This window comes from Otolemur garnettii, unplaced genomic scaffold, assembly GCF_000181295.1.
Source record: "Otolemur garnettii isolate 467f Iridium unplaced genomic scaffold, OtoGar3 scaffold00002, whole genome shotgun sequence".
Classification (NCBI taxonomy): domain Eukaryota; kingdom Metazoa; phylum Chordata; class Mammalia; order Primates; family Galagidae; genus Otolemur; species Otolemur garnettii.
Genome location: NW_003852397.1, coordinates 48,957,424 through 48,964,257, shown reverse-complemented (window position 1 = coordinate 48,964,257; position 6,834 = coordinate 48,957,424). Strand labels below are relative to the sequence as shown.

At 41.3% G+C, this 6,834-nt stretch overlaps 1 non-coding gene across 1 annotated transcript; it reads left to right on the top strand.

The window, feature by feature from the left end:
- The first annotated feature begins 385 nt into the window (after positions 1 to 385).
- On the top strand, positions 386 to 492 carry LOC111725884. Its single transcript, XR_002773829.1, has one exon. It is a non-coding gene; the product is annotated as a U6 spliceosomal RNA (small nuclear RNA).
- The last annotated feature ends 6,342 nt before the right edge of the window (positions 493 to 6,834 follow it).

Here is a 6,834-nt window from a genome sequence, read left to right as displayed (position 1 = left end):
ATGGTAAGATGTTTGCCATAGGACAGAGGAATCCTTTCAGAAAGGTTGCATGGAGGGAGCTTTGCTGTTTGAAAAGCTTTTTCTTTGTTCTGTGACTTGTCAGTGGCTCTGTTCCCTTCAAATGTTAAAGCAGCATCTGAAGATTCCCTACCTACCTAAAGTGTGATCCACAGACCAGTGGCATCTTCATCACCTGGAAGCTTTATTGAACTACAGACCCCGGGCCCCAAGCCTGACCTGCTGAACTAGAGTCTGCATTTTAATGAGATCCTGCAGGTGCTTCATGGACACATTAGAATTTAGGGAACACTGCCAAAAGACCTGCATTCTCAAACTTGACTGTGTGTTGGAGTGACCTGGAGATTTTTTTAAACTACGGAGGCCAGTGCTTGCTTTGGCAGCGCATATACTAAAATTTGAACAATACAGAGAAGATTAGCATGGCCCCTGTGCAAGGATGACACGCAAATTTGTGAAGCATTCCATATTTTTAAAATACTGAAGCCAGGTCCCACCTCCAAGGGTTTTAATTGGTCTGAAGTATAGTTTGGGTACTGCGATTTTAAGAGCTTCCTAGGGGTATATAGTAGGCAGCAAAACTTAAGAACCACAGCTGTAAGGGTTTTTTCCTCCCATCCTCCTCTCTTCTCCTCGCCCCCCAATTAACTAGGAGAGTCAGTACAGAAAATCCCATTTCTATTACGATAACAATTCCAAGAAAGCAGTTTTCCTATTGTGCGGTTTGACTTAAGCCTAATAGCTTCAGGCAAAAATATAGCCCTGAAATTGAACTTGACTCTACACAGAATTGATTGGGAAGCTTTATACCTATTTCTCTACCCCTTCTCTCTCCAGAACCACTCTCATAGGTGTCAGCTGGGACTTCTTTCTCTCTTCTAAGCCTCTCTTTGAAGACAGGGAAAGAAGTAAATAAATATTAGGCTTTCTGATGCTCACCTTGGCGGCCACAGTGAAGAATGCAATTTGTTATTGATTTGATGTCTCAACCTGGGGAAGCTTGCATTTCGTTAAGATCTTGACCTTCTGGGCTGCTTGATTTATGCTTTGCCCCTGCTGTGAGCGGCCAGACTGCAAAGCACTCCAGAACTCATCCAGCAGGCTCCTGTTTTCTTTCGCCAGATAGCATCAGAGGGAAATAATTGAAAGCTACTGTGAAACAATCGTCCTTTTATGGCAAGGGAGCCTTCACTGGGGGAGGGGACCCCTTTGCTTCCTCGTCCTCAAACGAGCCTCACAGGAGAGGGTCTGTGCTCGCCTCCTTGAGCATCATGCCCCAGCCCTCACCTTTCAATCAACCCCACTCCCTCCTTTTCCTTGAGAAAGAATCGTGTTTCCTAAATTGGGTTGAGGCAGATGTTGAAACTCAAAACCAGAAAATCTAAATCTGTGGGAGTAGGCGGCCTGGAGCAAGCAGTGACTAGTGAACTATGGCAGCCGGGGACAGAAGAGTGAAGAAACCAGGACCTTGGTGAGCTCTCCAAATCTGACTCCAGGGAATGACCCCGGGAACTCCGACATAAGTCACATCTTGAAGTCGAAGGATGAGTCCATGTATGAAAGAATGGGTTTGGAAGACCCTGAGATTACCTCTTCAACGTCTCTCTACCCCTCCATTACTAGGGGCCATAGTGGGAGAATGAGTTTGACCCCATCCCCAGCTCCAGAGCTGGGCCCTGATTGGTCAAGGCAATGGAGGGAGGTGATCCTCCCTTCACTGTCCGGACTCGCATGAAGGAAAGCTGCTTCGAGAATCAAGTCTGTCCCAGGTGGAAGACCGAGCTGAAGTAGTAGAGATGGAGGCCTCAACAACAATTCCCAACTTTCAGGAGTGAGTGTACCTGTATGCACATACCCCGGCTTCCCCACGCTGAAGTGTGCGGTAGTTCGGAGCCAGGTGTTTTAAGTATCTCTCAGCATCCCTGTGGGATTAACCTCCAGGTGTCCGGTGTCTGTAGCTCATTAAAGGTGCCCTCCCTATCAGCTGCCTTCTCTTCCCCTTATCGCTTCCCAGTTCTTTTCCTGTGTTCACTCAGGATAGTCTCCTGTGCTCAGGGGATGCACCCACCTTGGCCTCCCAGAGTGCTAGGATTACAGGCCTGAAACACCTGGCCTGGGTTAGAATTCTTTTGGCAGGGAAGGGGCTTAGAGACCATGGAGCCTGGAGTTTCAATTCATAGATACAAGAACAACCTGGATGGCTGGCACTTATACTCCACATACTCCTTCCCCTACAGCAGCCTGGATCCAGCACCCAGACAAGGAACAACCTCTGTTTGTCAAAATACCATGGAGCCTGTGTCCAAGTGGGTTTCCACAATGCACAGGCTGCTCAGGTATCTACTACACACATACAAGTGTCATTTCCAACCTGCCCCAGTGGAATGGTCTGTTTGGATGGCAAACAAGACTTTGCTCCCTCTGAATGCCTCTGTACACAGAATGTGTACAATCACCTGACCCCATGCAGCTGACTTGGGAAAACAAACAAATTTTTCAGTAGGCACAGCCATTAAAAACACACACAGACCATTAAATTTACAGGGTTCTAAATAAGTCTCTCTAGAAAAATGTTTGCTTTGGGGGACAAGAAATATCTAAGCAAGTAAATTTAAAGCAGTTTGACATTTTAAACCATAGTAAGGTGTTGTTTCATATACATCTAGTGCTATTTATTGCCATTCTGAAAAAAAAAAGTGTAAAATGAAATTGCCTGTCATATAGATCTTTGTGGGGAATTACATGCAGAATTAATTTACTCCTTAAACCAGACAAGCATATATAATTATCAGCTCTGGCTAGGATTGCAGGGGGTTTTTTTTGTTTGTTTTCTTTTAGGATTGAAGTTTTAAATAGTGCTGAGAATAGCAATGGGTGAAAAAGGAAAGACTTGGATGGATGCTTTCAAATACATATTCCAGTAGAGCTGTTTTATTAGCTTTTGCTATTAAATGAATGTATCTGTGACATCCTTATTCCAGGAACAAATTATCTTTACCTTTCTCCATGGACCCAGATCTCCACACAAATTTCAAAAATTACACTAGGTAACCTTGCTATTAAAAGTGCCTTTCAGACAGTGCCTGTGGCTCAGAAGAGTAGGGCCCGGCCCCATATGCTGGAGGTGGCGGGTTCAAACCCAGCCCTGGCCAAAAAAAAAAAAAGTGCCTTTCATACAATGGTCATTTGAATAAAGGTTCTTTACAAGTTAAATAACTTAATTACACATGATTTTTAAAAGCATAGTTTTTAAAGTCCTAGGGCAGTGGTTCTCACCCCCAGGTCATGATCCACAAGAACTCTATTAAAGGGCCACAGCATTAGGAAGGTTGAGAACTACTGTCCTGAAATAAATGATAATTTTAATTTCAGCTCTTGTTTTTCCAGCCTTCCCATAACATGTTAATGTAAACTTTCACTACAGTCAGGGACAGTCTGGATTTATAGGTCTTGTTCTGGTATCTTATTAATAGTGTCCCTTCTGACTCTCAAAATTATCCCACCTTGGGGACAGTTACCTGGTCACTCTAGTGCTGGGATTACAGGTTCAACCATAAGTCACTCTGTGTTCTGGCTCTCCCTACTGAGATGCTGGGTTCCCTGGGGAGGGGACCCCTGTCTTGCCTTCTTTTTGTCTTTGTGTCCTCAGTGCTTAGAAGAACATCTGACACATGGTACGTACTGTCATCAGGAATTGCTTACTGAGGGATTAACAGCCAGTCCCTAAAGGATTGCTAGTTTCCATTGAGACATATTGATTAAGCCAAGACTTAATGATTTCATTTCGGTTACTGACTTGTGCCTGTGCCTATTAGCTAATCACAATTCATCAGTAGAAATGGTTGAAAAATGATAAAAATGAGTTAACTCACTCTATCCATTGAGTGATAGAGTTTTAAGAAGATACCAGGCAGAGGAAAACAAAGGAGGAGGTGAACATGATCCAAAGCCAGGCAGGCAGTGTTCCAAATGCAGAAATGATTTTAGAAATTTTTTTTTACTGAATCGGATCTGCTACTGCAAAACCAGCCTTTGGAAAATTGAGTCTCCCTGGTGGTCAAAAAGTATTAAGATCTTTCAATATTTATAGTAATATGTGCTGGAAAGATAAAATTATTTATAGTGCCTGACTTGCCTATGGCTGTAGAACAATATATTTTAATTTTAAAAACATAAAAATTATACTTTGTGGAATTATAGTAACTATGTAATCCTTTATGACAAGGTCTAGAATCCTAAGAGAAATACATGGTAATATTCCGTTTTAATACCTTGTAGTTCACTGTTATTTAGCAGAGCAGCAGAAATAGTAGTTTTGGTTTGTAAATTTATCCCATGCTGAAATTAGTCCCAAAACATAAGTCTCAGAACCACTGAAAATGGGACGAGATATCCCATTGATAACAAAAAACATTCGGAAACATTTTCATTGGGTAATTTGAGTCTTATAGCTGTTTTAGGGAATGTCTACCGTGAACACTTCCCCCCACCAAATCATAAAAGTAATAGCAACTTGTATGACATTCCATCAGTAAAGAAACACAAGAAATTAAAATGACTTCTTCCCTACTCTATTCTCCAGAAGTGACCATTATTTTAAAGTTTAAGCAGGATTTTTAAAATGAAAATGAAAAAATTTTAAATATGCTTTGTGCACACACACACAAAAACGATATTAACGCAAAGGTACTTTTTCCAGGGGCGATTACTCTGTGATTCTCTCTGTATATACCTGTTAAATAAGTTTGTCTGACTTTTCTCCAATTCAAAAAAGAGGTCAACTTCTCTTTAGTTGTTAATGGTATATAAATCACTTTCCAGTCATAATCCTGAGACCCAACGATCCAAAAGATTGTTCTTTTTAATTTTAATTTTGAAATTATTATCATCTCAGAAGCAGTTGCAAACAGTATGGAGAGGTTCCTGGTACGCTGAGCCCAACTTCCCTAGTGGTTACGGACATCGCTACAGTATACTACCCAACCCAGGAAACTGACCACAGTGCTTCTTTTTGAAACACCAAGTCATTTGGGGAAACTCCTGCTATAAATATGACAAGAGGCCCTCTGAATTATTATCTTTTATTTTTTAATTTTTTTCAGAGATAGGGTCTTGCTCTGTCACCCAGGCTGGATCATAGCTCACTGTAACTTTGAACCTTTGGTCTCAAGGGGTCTTCACACTTTGACCTCCCAAAGTGCTGTGATTACAGGTACAAGCCACTGTGACCAGCCCCTTTGAATTCTTTATACGCCAATAAAATCATTCTGTAACATATGCATATAATAGGGACTTATTAACAACTTTAATTATTTTGAGTAACCAGACACGACAGGCTTGGGAAGATGTTAACACAGAATTTTTAAGGGGCTTTCATGAACTATGCTTGGTTTAAACTCTGTAGGCTCCCAGCATGAATAAGCTGAATTTAGAGTAACAAATGGTATTGACGAACCACACATACCTAGCACTAATGGGACTGAAAATAACTTTTTCTTTAAAGTACTGTGAAGATGGCTCAGTGCCTGTGGCTCAAGCAGCTAAGGCGCCAGCCACATACACCTGAGCTGGCGGGTTCGAATCCAGCCCAGGCCCACCAAACAACAATGACAGCTGCAACCAAAAATTAACCGGGCATTGGGGCAGGTACCTGTAGTCCCAGCTACTTGGGAGGTGGAGGCAGGAGAATCGCTTGAGCCCAGGAGTTGGGAGGTTGCTGAGAGCTATAATGCCACAGCACTCTACCGAGGGCGACAACTTGAGGTTCTGTCTCAAAAAAAAAAAAAAAAAAAAAAGTACTGTGAAGATACATCATGTATACTTTGGAGGAATCAACGGCATCTGGAACAATCAGAAGAACTTATGGCACAGTATTTTAGCCTTCGAGGTCACACTTACAGTAGTTCCTCAAAACTCAGTGTTTTAATTTATTTTGGATATACCTTTATTTGGCACATCATTTTCTTACTCTTGAGGTTGCATTTAGCAAAATTAAAGAAAATAAATAACATGGTAATGTAGATGCCCCCAAATTGTAGTTTTATTGTTGTTAAGCAGCCTAAGCCCTTTGTAATATGCATTAATCCATTTTTGAGGGTAGAACCCTCCTGACAGAAATACCTCAAATTAGGTCCCACCTCCCGACACCATTATATTGGGTAGTAAGTTTCCAACACACACTTTTTGGGGGGAACACATTCAAATCATAGCTGTCAATAAACCATTTAAGAAGGATTTGAAGAAGAAAAATGAGTCCTGGTTATTTTATGTAAACCTTTCATTTACCTAGAAAAGTTCTAAAAAGTATCAACATTAAAACTCATAAAATGAGTGTCAAGCCTTGGAAAAAAGTCTTGGAGACAATATTGGAGCACTCTCTTAAGAGATCCCGAATATATGACATTCTTGATGTCTTATATATATATAAGATATATATAAATGCATATGTATTAACCAATATATTTTCCTTTTATATATATACAAAGGGAGATACTATAAAAATATATGCCTAAATAAGTTCATTATTTGTTTATTTGAGACAAAGTCTCACTTTTTTGCCCTTGGTAGAGTGCCATGGCATTATAGCTCACAGCAACCTCAATATCTCAGACTCAAACAATCCTCTTGCCCCAGTCTCCTGCGTAGCAGAGACTACAGGCGCCACCACAATGCCCACCTATTTTTTTTAGAGATGAGATCTCACTCTGGCTCAGGCTAGTCTCAAACTTCTGAGCTCAGGCAATCCACCTGTCTTGGCCTCCCAGAGTGCTAGGATTACAGGTGTGAGCCACTGCGCCTAGTCTAATAAGTTTATTT